Below are 16,288 nucleotides of genomic sequence, written 5' to 3'. Positions count from 1 at the left end.
AATTAAATCTGAATAGCACACACATTAAGGATATGTTTACCGTTTGACGGGTATCAAATTGAATATCTACCAATGTGAAATGTACTTGAACCAGGACTAAAATTTACTGTGCTTTTTATAGTTACACAGTTGCTTGGAGGAAAGTTCGATACTGGCTATGAAGTTCGGTGCTTGTGGTTGTGCTCACGATCTCACTCTTTTGAATAGCATTGGCCAGTGGTCTACATGTTAACTTGGATTTTAGCGACTTTTCCAGGTCTGAAACAAATCAGGCCATTTGCAACCGGAAAGATGTCTTTCTCTATGTAACTAACCTCGTCAGGAATAAAATCACCAAATACATTCAACAACAGAACTTCCACTCCAGATTCGCACCTCGCCTCAAAATCCTACCAAACAAGAAAAAAACCATAGGTTGCGCATTATTCTCTGTTCAAACAACCAAACTATGGAATTCATTACCCCCTAAATATAAGATCCACAGATAGCTATCTTATCTTCAGAAGACTACTCAAGAGTTGGCTCTTCCCTACATAACCGACATACTCAAACACAAATGTACATCATACCCCTGCGGATATAAGCATTTAATTTGATTATATGTATGTATCTAGATATGTGTATAGATATGTATAATAGTTATGTTTATAAATATATAGATATTCTTTAGGTCTGATTAACAAATATACATATTACTTATGGTTATAATATTCTATCCTTAACATGTATGTAGGTCATAGTTTTCATATAAGTTATTTGATTGGATATTTATGGTTCTCTGTTTATCTGTCTATTACAAAATGTAAATCTTATCATAACAATTTATCTACAGATGCATCACTATTGTATTGTATTGTAATTGTATTTATATAGCACTTACTACCCCTGAAGAGGCGTCAAAGCTCTTTTTCAGCGAGTAGCACGCTACTCAGGAACCCATAAAGGATTAGTGGTGAATTGGTATAGTGAATTATGAAATTAATTTGACTAGTGGATATGGTAATCTGTTATTTCGATTGAGAAGGATAGCGAAGGGATTGAAGAAGGAAAAGGTTTGCATTTATATAGCACTTGCTACCACTGAAAAGGTGTTGAAGCGCTTTTAGGCTTGTAGCACACTACACCGGCACCAAAAAAGGATTAGTGGTGAATTAGTCTGGGGAAATATGAAATTAATTTGAGCGGTGGACATGTTAGTCTGTTATTTCGATTGAGAAGGATAGTGGAGGGATTGAAGTGGGAAGGGTTTGCATTTATATGGTGCTTGCTACCCCTGATGAGGTGCTGAAGTGCTTTTTGGCGGGTAGCACGCTACTCTGGATCCCAAACAGGATTAGTGGGGAATTAGTATAGGGAAATATGAAATTAATTTGAGTGGTGGACAATGTTAGTCAGTTATTTGGATTGAAAATTAATAGTGGAGGGATAGAAGAAGGAAGGGTCTAGAAAGTTGTTTTTTTAGTACATGGCAGTAGGAGGGGGGTTGGGATGAGTAATGGGGAGGTGGAGGGAGTAGTGTCAGAGTGAAGAGTTTTGAAAGGCTTGTTTGGGAGATCTGAATAGTAAAAGATAGATGATGCAAGAAGGGGTAGAGGAGGGAAGAGTCTAGAAAGGGTCATTTTGGGGAACGTAGTGGTAGAATGTGGTTTGGGATGAGTGAGAGAGTGGAGGTAGAGGATATATTGAGGGAGGTATAGCGTGAGAAATAGGTGGGAGTCTAGAAAAGGTTATTTGGGGGTCATTGGAGTAGAATGTGGCTTGGATGACTGAAAGAGTGGAGGAAGAGAATATATTGAGAGAGGTATAGGGTAGGAAATAGTGTAGTGTATTGGAAAGAGAAGTAGAATGAGGTTTGAGATGAGTCAGAGAGTTGAGGTTGAGCATATATATTGTGAAATATGTTGGGTGAGATGTAGGGTAGTGCATTGGATATGCTGAATTTTAAGCAAAGTATTAAATATAAAGATACATAAGTACATGGAAGATATATATGCATAAGTAAGGTAATATATGTAGATTAAAGTTGCATTTAATAAATTCAGACTTTCAAGTGTATGGAAAAGACATTGTTGCTAAACCATGGAATGACTTGCCGTCACACAGAAGAGCCTCCTCCTTACTAGTGTCTCACTAGGCACTAAGTGTGCCTAGACTCACACCTGTTCAGCACCGGGATACCTTCTCAGGTGATAGTGTTCTCTACAAATCTACATGACATAACACTCATGCCGCTGGTAGGACTGGAGATGACCCAGTCACGAGGCAGGCTGATGTCTCAGAAAGGCCTGTCAAGCTATGGTAAGTTCGCGCATGTAAAGCCTCTGTGGTGTCTCGTGAGGTCAAACCAATGAAAGGCCATCAGAACCTGAGCATATTTCAGTCACATAAAAGCTCTCGTCTGTGATAGGCTGGTTGAGCAGCGCTAAAGTGACACAACGGATATGTGACTCTGAAAGGCTGAAGCAGCGTCACTGATACATAATTCATGTGTTTCTGAAAGGGTGGTAGGGCTCGAACAGACTAAAACATGTCACGTGTCACATGGATCTTTTAACAGACAACAGGGTTAGGCAGGTGTCAGACATGTTAGGCCAGTGCTTCCTTTAAAGGCTGGCGGAGCTGGGGCAGAATCACCCACAAGCCTGACCTGTGCATCTGAAAGGCCGATTGGGCTGAGGCAGTCAGGCACTAACGTCATCATAGCACTGCAAAGTAGATGAGGTTCCAACCTTTCCCTCACAGCGATCACCATCCTTTCATGTCCTTAACACCACCCTAAGCTGTCTACAATTTCCTGCTCTCCTCTCTCCGCAGCATTTTTCTTCCTTTCTCTCTTTCCACAGCACTGAGAACTGCCTGTAGTGAGCCTGTACCCACGGTACCTCGTGCACACCTAGGGCTCAGCTTAACAACACTTGCACTATTATACAGAAAAAAGGGCATGAGGTTTGTATGAGACCACTTCATTCATAAGAGATACTTCATATTTAAAGTTTAAGCTATTTGGATGACATGCTTGGATTTGAATCAGAATATCTCTCACCCTCTCCACATTATCCCTTACCTTTTTTTCTAGTTTCATGGCCTTTTCCATACACTGCCCCAGCTTTTCCCCCTGCTTAACACTGACAACGCGCATATTACAGTCAGGCACAAAACATAATAAAAACATTTAAAAGCCACCACTGAGGTTAGGCTGGCACAGACCTTGACCAAACTATGATGGTAAATAACCTGCATCACCTCCTCCTTTCCCTTCAGGCCTCTGCTTCCCCTCCTCATTGCTCCTTCACCCAGGTCTAATTTGGGAGGGAATTAGGAAATCAGGCCAAGCTTGCGCGACTTTGAAACTGGTTTACGGGAGGGTATCTTTCTTCTCAGCTACCACTTATAACAAAACCACATTGCTGCCTAGACACACAGACTCTTCTTTCCTCTATCCTTCCTTGCATCACCCCAAACCTCATTTTGCTACTAAGATCTCACAAACAACCCTTTCCAAACAAAGTCTTCCCTCATGTATCCCTCCTCAGAGTCACCTTGGACCTCATTATACTACTAGGACTTCCATAATCCATTTCTAGACACTCATCCCTCCTCCATCTCTCCTTTACTCTTTCCAGGCATCCTCCTAATACTATGATCTCCCAATAAACACATTCTAGACTCTTCTTTCTTCTATCCATCCATTATCCTTTTCAATACAAACTAACAGACTCACATGCCCACCACTCAAATGAATTCATATTTCACTACATTAATTCACTACAAATCCTTTTTGGGTTCTGGAGTAGTGTGCTACTCCCCGAAATGTGATTTGACGCTTCGTTAGGGGTAGAAAGCTCTATATAAATACAATTACAATTTTGCGATTTGGTAACATTTTAGTTAATCGCAAAATAGGTTAGCGTTTTGGTATTCAGAAGGGCCGTGTTAAGGGCGTCCCTTCCCAATAGAGACTTGCAGGGGGCATGTGTGAATGTTTTGTGATTGAAATGCGGTCACAAACATTCACATTTTACCACCTACTTCAAGTATGTGGCAGCCCATTCGCAAAGGGAAAGGGGTCCCCAGGGGACTCCTTCTCCTTTGTAAATGTAAGCGAAAACTTTTTTTTAAGTGCAGACTGTGGTCCCATGGACATCCCCACTAAACTGCATGTTTCCTATCTCATGATAAAAATATTGTATCCACTACATTTACCTAACCATTTCATCACAAGGTGAGTAACCATAATATAGGGATGTGTTAGGTCATATTGTTGGGTAGACCAAGTTGAGGTAACAGTATACTGTGACGATATAGTCTTAATCTATGTACTGGATGTAATAAAGGGCCCAATAAATCTGACCAACACTGACTGGTAATAACTACAAAGAGGAAACAAAGGATTAGTGTTTATGCCTTTGAATTATGGTCCAAACTTAAGATTCAAAATTGGTCCCCGCTACCAAATGCCTTATCAAGTAATTGGGACGGTATAAATACAATGAATTACCATAATCTAGACATACTATGACTAAGGAAACATGATGGGCATGCACTATAAAATGGAATACTTTACTGTGGATATTTAATAATAGAAACAAATATAGATCATAAAATTATGCAAATCTAATAACAACTTTCTATGGGTGCCAGATAAGATTTTTAGCTGTAAGTATTCTCTTTCTCTGTAAAAAATAATACACAAAAAACCAGGAAGCCCAAAATCCAGCTAGAGTTTTGTGAAAAATACCTGGCAGCGCAGCATGAGATCAGAGACAATCGTCATTGTTGACCACAGCTCTTGCTAGAAAACAGTCAGTTGGAGCACAGCACTAAAAATACACACAATTTAAGTCAGTATATACAAGATTTCTATTAATATTAGCCAGGGAAGCTTAATTACATACTTGCAACTTGCTACTTTCAGTGAAAACTTATCTAATGAGCAGGTGTCAGGATCTTCTCCCAGAGGAAGTGGTGGAAGTCCTTAAGTAGAGGATAACATTCATACATGCAATGCTAGGCTCATTATTCTTCTAAATCCTGCTTTCACTGCTAAAGTTCCAAAGCGAGGCTGTGCCTCTAGTAGATGTGCAAATGTACAACTCTGTGCCTTCTGGCTTCAGGGCCTAATTAAGCCATGACAATTAGCAAACATATTCAGTGCCACATAACTACTATAAAACAATATAGATGTTTGATTATAAAATATCGTACATTCTTGGTTATATACGAGGTGATTAATACTGTACTACTTGGGAGCATATAACATGATACAGGCAGGATTTAATTTTCAGAAACAGTTCCTCAACAAACAACATTTTTTTCCATTGCCATACACCTCTAAATCAAGCCATAAGCCATTAAATATGAGCAAAAATTATCATTTGTATGCACTGGGGTAAAATCCCACTACATAAACATGTAAAAGAACATTAACGTAGGTATTCCAATTACAGAATAATGGTTATTGTCGCCTATGTAAAAATAAATTGCAGTGCTTGATGCTGCATGTAGAACATCCAGTGGCCAAACCACATGTTCATTTTGATTTAAGAAAATTTCCTCTGTCTGAGTGGAGCACAACTAGAGATTTTTCTACCTGGTGTCTTAGCCAACAGTTTGATTTGGAAAGCCCAATAAGCCTGGGTTCCCCAAGTCACATCTCATAAAGTAACTAATCTTGGATTCATGCTCTTCACAGAGCTGTTATCCTCCCCCAAAATCACAGCAATATTCAAAGGAGTAAATCTGTATCTGTCTTAGCTCAGGAAATGCAAATGATTGATCAAGTGGAACTGATAAACAATCTTGTAATAGGACAGTTGGCATACTGCCGTTTAGTCTATGGAGGAATCAACCTAAAATTGGAGGTTTATATTTGGGCATCAAAGATCCCAATCTTTGGTACTTCCTTGATCAAAGACTGAGAGGCAACCCCAACCACCTATGGCTCAGAAAAGACATGAAGACAGAAGTGTGGTTTCAGGCAGGCATCATACAGCATCCTTTCAAAACCAGATATGAGTGACGCCCCAAGCATTTGGTTGAAACGACCCTTCCTTGTTCCATGCTATACCTGCTTTTAATTTTTCCCTCAGTGGTGACTGCAACATGACTTGAAGGTGCCTTATAAAGTTATCAAATACTCAAATACGTTGCTTCTAGCAACCTTGGCTGATGCCAAAACCACATTTTATTTCCAGCTATTTTATAGGGTAAACATCAGCCTGTAAAATGTGACAGAGTAACTTTTAGTCTCTTCCATTCTGCAAATTGGCCTACCTACTCTACACATGGAACATATATGTTCGCCATATTTAAACTTGCTTTCTTTAATTTATTGGTCCCAGTGTCTGCTCAAATTATTTTTAATTATTTTTCTCTTGTCTGCACCAGTTTACAAGGTGGTTGTGTGATGCCTTAACTACATTTTCTGTTACATAACATGTTCAAGTTTAGCTTTTCATGTAGACTTGAGCATACAGCAAAATCTCCACTTTTTCTTTAACTGGCAAACAGTGGCTAAATTATTGTAGACAGCAGAGAATGTGGTCATTTACGTTTAGTGTGGTTTTCAATGCAAAGACTAGAGACATCTTAACATTCATGGTATTTCTAATTCTAAATCCAATTGAGTGACTATTAACCAAATGTTATGAGAACATCTAGACTATAATGTTTTCAAAAGATTCATATCTCTTTGAGGTTCATTGTGGGATAAATTGTGCTAGGCCATCACAATGTTGTCTTGAAGTGGAGCTCCAGAATTTGAGTTAGTATATTAGATGATTTCTACCACTGATGTTTAGAATTTTAATTTCATCTCCCTTTTCAATTATAGCATCCGCTTACCCTTAGCATCCCAGTAGTCATCCTATTGACTACACAAATATGTTTCGCTGCTCTTTTATGATGAACTGTAGGTGATCACTTTTTATCCTTCACTGTAACTTGCACAGTATCATCAAGGTAAGAGGACAAGGAGTTACAATAGTAAATCAAACCACTAGCGCCAAGATACCCATTGGGTGATAGCTGCGCTCTATAAATACCGCATACAAATACAAATACAAATACTCCCCTACCTATTGCTTACACTGATGGTATTGTGGAACTCGATATTTTGGAGTCTGTATTGAAGGCCAATATTTATATGATCAATTTTGAAATTCGGCTGTAGATGGTATGTGGAGAGCTTTCCTCTTCCAGGAGGTGAGCATTGGTAGACGAGGCACTGGTGTTCATAGATAGTAGTCTCATATATTTTCTTGCCCATACGTTTAGGTAGCCCCAGTCTGTTCCTACCGAGCATGTGCAGTTCTTAAGTAAAAAAAAGAAAAATGCTCGAGCCCAGAGATCTTTCTCAGGGGCCACCACCAGCAAAATACCAAAGCTGCCTAGTTTTATTCCACCTCTGTCGTCTTTTGTACCACCACTCTACACTTTTGCTGTTTTTTCATCCTGGTTGTCCATTTTGCCTTTCTCACTTTTTCTATCTTACTCTTCCACCTTGTTACCTTCTTTTCTGTCTTTCTCTCTTTTGCTATGGATAGAAGTCTGATGACAAAAATTAAGTCTTGGCCCCCAAAATACGTGTCTGTGCTCAACATCTTTGGCCCCAACACATTTTAAGTACTAGCGTAGACCGGACCTGTGGTGTGATGTCACTTTCTGCAGGTATCTATTTATTGTCATTGCTGCAATAGATCATATAAGTGTTGCACTATGTTTTGTGTTTAATCTTAGACTCCAGAGATAGCAGGTGTGGAGCACATGGTATGGTTTCTTCTTTTTAAAAATATTTGATTTCATTGATGCTTGTGTGGAAAGAGCTTAGGTACCCTGGCATCTCATGGCATCATGAAGTAACTTCTGTCAAAGACAGGGTTTATGAAATACCTTAAAGAAATTAAGGGGCATATCATCAAGGATCGGTGATAATTATCGCTAAGCGCACTTAGCGCTAGGATAATTATCGCCGGGTAACGTGAAATTTTATCGCTGAGAGAGCGTGCTATTAGCAACGCTTATCTCAAAAGCGATAAGATTGCAAGAGCTAACTGCCAAATGTGAGATTATCGCTGGAAATCCAGCGATAATCTCACAAAGTTTGGCGATAGCTTGATGATAGGGCAAGGCATACTTAGCCATGATATCCACCTTACATAGGATATCATGGCTAAGTCAGTCTTGAAGCAGGCGTAAGGAAAGTAGCGATAACAGAGGTTGTCGCTACTTTGTTTGTCGCTCTGCAGGTTAGCGTGCCCATTGATAATTGGAGAAATTTTGCTTAGCAACATTTCTCCAGTTATGTCAGGGCAGGAACGCCCACTTTGCATCTCATTAGAGATGCAAAGCTGGCGTTCAGAAAACAGGCGATAATGCAAGGATTCACTCGAGAGCGTGACCTTGCTGATTGGGCGATAAAGTTATCACCACTTTTCGTTCGAAAATGGATGCAAAAGCGGCGATAATTTTTTATGGCCTCCTTGATGATATGCCCCAAAGTTAGGTCGAAAAATGGGAAAGGATCCCACTTTCCTTTGCATTTGCATGTCAAGAACAATCAGTATGTCCTAGTGGGCATGGCAGAACATTCCACAAATTTAATGATATAAAAGAAGGTGTCTTGCAATACACTAAACAATGGACTGGGAAAAGAGTTTTGAAATTGACTCACTTGGCACTGGTTTGCCCGAGAAGTGCCCTTTAATTGATGAAAGATGTGATCACATTTTTTGACTCCCACATCCAAACTGACTGACACATTTTACACAAACTGAATTTGTTGTGGAACATAGATGGCTTTGTGATTCTCCAATTGAGAGCCTCGCAGAGCCAAAGTGACAGTAGAACAAGCTTCAACTGAGTGAGCAGGGGTATTTTGTGGAGGATCCATAATTATTAAAAGAGGAATTGGTGTCATACTTCCCCTGTGGACTCAAGGACAAATATTCCTCGAATTTAATGACAATGTTTTTATTTATGGAGATTGGAAAGGGGCATGTGCCCCTCTCCTCATATCTGATGGGTAAAGCATTTATGTGTACACTGACACCTGCCATGCTCTCAGCATATTTTTAACCAATCATTGCCTATGTGGCATGCAATCTTCACTGGTAGAATATAGAATGCAAATATGTCACAACCTGAACTAACATCTCAGAATCAGTCAAAACTCTCACAATTTGAGAATATATACCAATCATTCTTGGTCTTTTTCTGTCCCCAAGATATACTCTGTCGGGCACTTTGATTCTTGTTTCCTGGAGTGAACTAGCTCAATGGTCTTGCGCTATGCTCTTGGATTGTGAGCAGTCGGTTCATCAAGGTATAGCAGTGGATTCACCAAGGTATAGCAGTGTAAGTTGAGCCTGCACCATGGTATATCCAATCACATGTAATCAGGGCTGCACAGGAAGATAAAGGGAACCTTGGAATGTGTTTATCTGTCTGTGACATTTGGAAGGTTTTTCTCTGCAAATTTTGCAAAGCTGTGAAAAAAATGATCTGATAAGAATACCACTAATGTATTCTGTAGTACACTTTGAAAAAAATTGTTTTGAAGTGGAAGAGCATTCATCCAAAAATGTTCAAATTAATTTCATCATGCAGATGAAAATTTGAAAAGTTTGAAAACTGCACAAAGTATGACGTTGAGTGACTTTTCGAAACTTGTAAGAGCTACATATTGCACACTCCTAGATTTAACCGCAGCCCTATGTCCTTTGACTGAGCAGTCAAGAGAGACTCTATCTATTGCAGAATTGAAGAATGTTTCTCTCCCCAACAATTAATTCATTAAAAGGGAAACCAAACTATACATTTTGAAACACGTTCCCAAAAATTTTAGCGGGGGGCAGCGGAGAACTTCCCACTGCATTGTAAATGGGACTTGGTGCATATACGAGCTAGTGCAGACCTAGGCTGTGATTCAAAATGATTCTCTCTTCCTTGCCCCTGCCGTTTCAGGCAGTATCCTACTATAACCCCCGCTTTAATTACACCCATTAGCATGTGCCCTATTTAGGTCTCGCTTGGGTAGCGCATGCGATGTCTCTTTGAGTCATGCTGTGTCTACTATGTTGGCTTGAGGCACACCCATCGCTTTTCATTCATTCCTTTGTGTGCCCTTTGAAAATCCTTGCTTTTCTGTGGTGAACCAGTTATATTTATCATTCCTTTTGCTGTATTGCTCTCTCTCATGGAGCTTGGCCCTATTACATGTAACATTTCCTTCTGGTCATTTCTGTTTGTGTCGACGCACTAACTTTTTCTTTTGCCTCGGCTCTTATTTTTGGACTATTGTGTTTTTTGGCTTTCCGAACAAAACATGCTCAGTCGACAGCATTTTTAGTGTTGCAAACATGCAGTTAATATACAAGGCAGTCTGTAAGCCATTAGTCTCTTTTCTTCATGGCCCACAGATCGCTGTGTACGTTAGCTGCATGGTTGGTGCGATCTAGCCTGTCTTTGCTGGGAGGAGCTCGGGCATGTACTGCAGGACCATGTTGGAAGGAGCAATCGCTGTGTAGGTTAGTAGTCCTAGTAGTCCCTTGACTCTCCATCACCACACTAGACCCAGGTAACATTTGAAATACTTCCAAGACTATTGGCTATTTTGACCAAACTTCATTTTCGTTAACCTAGTGCTACTGAAGAAGAGGTGTAGAATCGTTTTGTTCCTCTTTTAATATTGACTTTTTCTTCATGAAAAAGATAGAGCCAACATCTGCTAGTGTGATACAACAATTGTACAGAGGTTTAACATTTTGGACAGAAACTTCATTGCTAAAGATCCTAAGGATTCTCTGGTTACGTTGTTTTGAAAACCAAAATTTGTACTATTTCTGTCATGATTACAGGACATTTGGGTGAGTGCCAGATCCTGATTATGGTTCCGCTAGTCAGCGCATGTCTTACTGGTCACTCTCCGCCTGATAGTTCTCCACGGCGCCCACTCCATAATTACCTACTACTCATAAAACCAAGAAACGAAGGCACTGAAGCTACATGTACATTTTTTGACATTTACATTTGGTTTTTGTGTGTTGTTGAAGCAAATATAGTGTTGTTCTCTCTCGCCGGATTGCTTCTCCCCACGCCCTCCATGATGCACTCACCCTTGTTTTCATTGGTTTCTGCCCATAACATGAGCGCACATATTTTCAGTCAATCCGGTCCACAGTTTATCTTCACTTTTGCTGGGACAAATGTCGCTCCAAACTCCGTTTCTGTTTATTGCCACATTTACAACATTTGACATGAGCGCTCAAGTTTTGAGTTGCTCCATTCCTGTTTATCGTCACATTCACTGTTACAAATGTTGCACTGAGCTCCGTGCCTGTTTATCATCACATTTGCCATTTTTTATATTATGTGTTGTCATTTTGGTTTTTACTTTCATTTAAGGATAGAGTTATATTTTTAAAACGTTGGCATGTGATGTAAAAATCCTTCACTCATTTTGATTCTCATAATGCTCGATCCATTAGCAGAACCAGAGCACCTGAGAGGATCATTCATGGGAGGGGCGGAACTAACACCAGGCACACTGCACATGCACATACTTTCTGTGTGTGGCTTGCTACTTCAGCAGGTTCTGGCACAGCAGCCAGTGCCTGTAATGGACAGTGGAGCCCTTGACACCTTAAGGCTGCCTCAGCCACTAGTACTTCTAAAGCAGAGGAGCTGCGCGTGAGTCAGATTATTGTGCTTAAAAACACGGTGGCAAGGCATTATAAAGGTGGTGTTTTACTTGCCTCCACCTGCTTTTGTTTTTTCAACCCTGTGTCATCTTCCCCCACTCACCCACCCCATCTTTGTTTCTTCACTACCCCCGTTAAGCCACCCCCACCTGATTGACAAAGCCAATACGTCTTCCATCAGTAAGACCTATTGGCTTTGCCAATGCTTGTTCTCCTTACATGCAAATGTGTTGCTCTGCTATTATTCACATTCAGCTGTGCCCCCTGTGACCATTCATTGATAGCTGCCAGGAAACATGGCAATTTGTGACATTTTAACCTCCAAAGCAGGTTCAGACTTGAAGTTTCATGTTTACCAACGTAAACAGGAGATTAAACGTGCCAGCCTGAAAAATGTTCTTTTCAGAAAAGCCAGCACGACTAAGGTGTCATCATTGAAACACATAAAAACGTGCCTCCCTCTGCTTTCAGTCAACACTCTGAAGTTCGGGAAGTGCTGTTTTTTTCCAGAATTCTGCAGGGAGGAGAACTGGTTTGGTGTGGCTTCTTTTTCAAGTACCTCTCTACACAGCTCTGTAGACACAGCCTTTGTGTAGTGTGATGCTCTTCACAACCGGTAAGTCTCCAGCCTGGAGCACCCACAACAGAGGCATTAGGAGGTGTGAACTATCTGCATCTGGCTATGAACAGCCTCAAACACAGTGATCAGGAAAAGAGACAGCAGGGTGGTTTTACCTTAAAGTCCCACCTCAAGCTGAACAGCAGGCTGCAGCCCCATCATCTCCACCATCTACCAAGTTGCAGTGCTACAGGAAGCACCTAATCAAATTTCTATAGGAACCATGTCTCCTTTGTTCTCACTTCTCTGTCTAGGTCTCTTCCCTCCTGTATCCTGGTAAACTTCCACTGTCTGAGAAAAGTACATCACCCCCAAATTGTGAACAGGAACAGGCCAGTGACATTCAAAATGGAACCCATATGCTTTCATCACTGTGCTTGGCTTATAGATACAATACATATACTACAATAGCCACAGACATGCACAATATACACTTGGATAGTATTAGGTGACAAAACAGGGTTTAAGTCTGACTGCGCATTTGCGAAACACTAAGCCATTGCCAAATAAATAATGTTTAGCGAGTGAGTGAAAAAAACTTTATTTTACAGAAAGATCTGTCCTATGCTTGGCACACAACAGGCTAGGACTCTTAATGTTTTAATGAAGTGTATACTCTGAATCACATGTTTAAGTTGTCTGCCCTGGATATGCAGCACTAAGTGTAATGTTTCTTTCCACAGCTTACATTCTCTGATTGCTTGCTATCTCAGAAAGTCTTCTCTCACTACACTCCTAAAACCCTACGTGGGAAATTGACCTTAATGTACTTTCTTTCTTCAGAGGGACCCTCTTCTTACCTTCCATCCTCTGTATTCCTTCGATTCCTGAGTATAGCCTCTTCTCAGTCTCATGTCTGCCTGCCTCACTCCTTTTTATTGTAATTCTGGAATTGTTCGATACCTCATTTTAAAATCATAACCTTCCCTCTTTAAAACTATAGCCCTGTAATCTACCATCACCTAATTTCCACCAAACTATCTATGTTATCAACTATTCACCTGAAATCACATAGCCCCGACTAATGATCACACCTACCTGGTATTTATAAAACACAAGCTAACTGCAGTTAATCCATAATTCTTTTCTTAAGAGCACATAATATTCACAATAACCACTAGATTAACCACTAATCTTGGTTTAAACAGGAGCGCGCTACTCACCATAAAGCACTTTAATGCCCCGTCAGGGATAGTAAAGGTATTATAAATTCAATTACAATTACATTACAATTGCAGTCTACTTTGCATCTCTCAGTGACTCTAGCACCTTCATCCTCCACAGAGACCTAAATTTGCATCTAGATTACCACACTCATCTGAACACATCCGCACTTCCCGAATACCTTAAAAACCATGACCCCACCCAACGAGTGAAATTACCCCCTCTGTATGCCAGATACCTTTTGAATCCAATCTTTACCACTTTCAACAACACCTTGGTCAACAAGACCACGCCGGTCACTTGGACTGAACATACCCTCATCAAATTCACCATCCCATCCCACAGCAACATGGAATCACTAGAGTCAGCCCGATGTGACTAATACAGAATCCCAGAGGAAGAATGGGCAGCCAAACACATAGAACAATGGCCTTCTCACAGCAACAGCCTACCAAATGTCTTCACAAGCTTCAGCAACTGAGTCACCACTTACGCTGATACCCTAGTTCTCATCAAACCCACCAAAGTCACAAGATCAAGGCAGCAAGCTGGTACACTGAGGAACTCAGGATGACAAAGCACTGTTGTAAACAAATGGAGTGCAGATGGAGAATGAGCCAGGACAATGTGGACAAAAACACCTTTTAATCCTCCCTCCGATGCTGCCACAAGCAGATCTGTGGCACCAAATGATCTGTGCTTACAGAGCGTATCACCATCAGCACCAAAGCAGCAAGGATATCTTCACTATCAAGAAAAATATCACCTCCCCAGCTACCTGCTCTGCCAGCATCCCCCCCTCACTGGACCTCTGCACAAGATCTCCGAGTACTTCTGTAGCAAGATAACAAGCATATATGACAATTTCAACCCCCAAATGGACCGAGCTGACATGTCTTCATAATACCCCATCTCATCCGAGGAAACCACACTGACCATATGGCCCACCATCTCCACAGATGCAACCACCTCCACCGTGGAGTCCATCAACTCCAGGGCACAATCGGATTCCTGTCCCCATCTCATATTCACCAAAGGACGTAAACACATTAGCTAAGCACTTACCCTGATCAATGACACCTCAATCTCTGCCACCACCTTCCCGGATTAATGGAAACATGCCACATTACTCTGCCTGCTCAAGAGCCTTCTGTGGGCCCAAAGACTCTAGCCAACTACAGATCTATCTTCTTACTTCTGTATCTGGCAAAGTCCTGGAAAAACGAATCAAAAAACACCCAACCAACAATCTCAATCCATGGGGGCGTGGCCTGCTGAGCTGCAAAATGTCTGCTCCCTGAGCGAGCTCCGCCAGCCGAGACCTAATCCTGCAGTAATCCTTGCACCTAGAGAGCAACTGCCATACAGACTACTTCCACACAAACAACGGACAGCGCGGTGAATCGTATGAGCTAACCCGCATCACTGCACTCAGCTCCTGTGCCAGGAGGTGTGCCAAATTGGAGAGAGTGGCTGACCACGTGCACTCGCTCCGTTGTGAGTGTGGGCTGTCCCGGAAATAGAGCCTCCATCGCTCCATGACACGTGGGCCGCACTCGGAGCGGATGAAGAGTGGCCGCCTACGTGACCGGGAAGCCAGGAGGGGTGCGACGGACCTGAGAAGGTGAGGTGCGGGCCCGCTAGGAGACATTGGACCGCGCTGCCCGGGCCCTGGCAGTGAGGCGTAAAGTCAGAGAGGCGGCGCTGCGGTGCGGGAGGAGGCAGCGCCTTCCTGGTATCCGGGTGAGTGGGAGGCTTGCTTCTTGCCCTACGGAGACGATCGGCGGGACAGTGTTGTGGCCACGGTCCACCTGAGGCGCAGTGAGTGACATTGCCACGAGTCATCTGGAGGCTGGTGGGGTGGTCAGCAGCTGAGCACGCGACATGCGCACCATTTTGGGCCCCTGGGCCACCGGGCACCGCGGCCATAGCGGCTATACTGCTCTAAGGGAGACGTGGTGCCCAGCGGTGGAGTGCTTCATAAGGCTGGCACGGGAGTGCGGATCACACACATGGGGCTCTCTGAGGGCCCAACCTAGACGCTGCTGAAGGCTGGACAGTATGGTACACCCGAAAGGAGTGATCGCTCCCTGAGGCCCACACTCGACCCTGCATACGCATAAGAACTCCAAACACGGTGGCGGTGGGTTACCCTGGCCGTCTCCGTTGGCCGTAGATGTAAGCTGGCCCCCAATGACTTATGGATTGAAGGTGGGTGCATCGTCCGTGCACGGGCACGGGGATGAGCCTGTCGCACATACACTGCCTGTGTCGTGTTCAGCTGGAGGGCCCTGACAAAAACGCCGGTGGCGCCCAAATGAGACATGGGTAAGCAGGAAGCAAAGCAGCCGAAGCTGACCTTCGACCAGCGGAGGACCACAAGACTCACGGAATCAGATCCGGAAGCTGGAGTGGAGAGGACTACAGCGTCACAGACGGAAGACCTAGGGGAGGACCTGCACACCCTGATGCTCGAGATGAGGTCTAGTATGCGGAACATCAACACTAAGCTGGATGCGCTCACTACCCAACTGGATGCTGTCAAAATGCAAGTGGGAACGCATGAGACCAGACTTGATGTGCTTGAAAACAAGGCCTCAGACTTTCATGAGTTCCAGGTGGAAACAAAGGAACAGCTTCTACATATGGACAAAGTGCTGGGCATCATTCGTGCCAAGAATGAGGATATGGAGGCTAGGTCGCGCGCGCAATAACCTGCATATCACGGGCATACCGGAGACAACAGCCATTGCCAAGATGGAGACCTACATAGCTGACTTGCTCCGTGGGCACACAGCGCTTTGGG

The sequence above is a fragment of the Triturus cristatus genome, chromosome 11, assembly GCF_964204655.1.
Source record: "Triturus cristatus chromosome 11, aTriCri1.1, whole genome shotgun sequence".
Lineage (NCBI taxonomy): Eukaryota > Metazoa > Chordata > Amphibia > Caudata > Salamandridae > Triturus > Triturus cristatus.
This window is presented reverse-complemented; position numbering follows the sequence as displayed.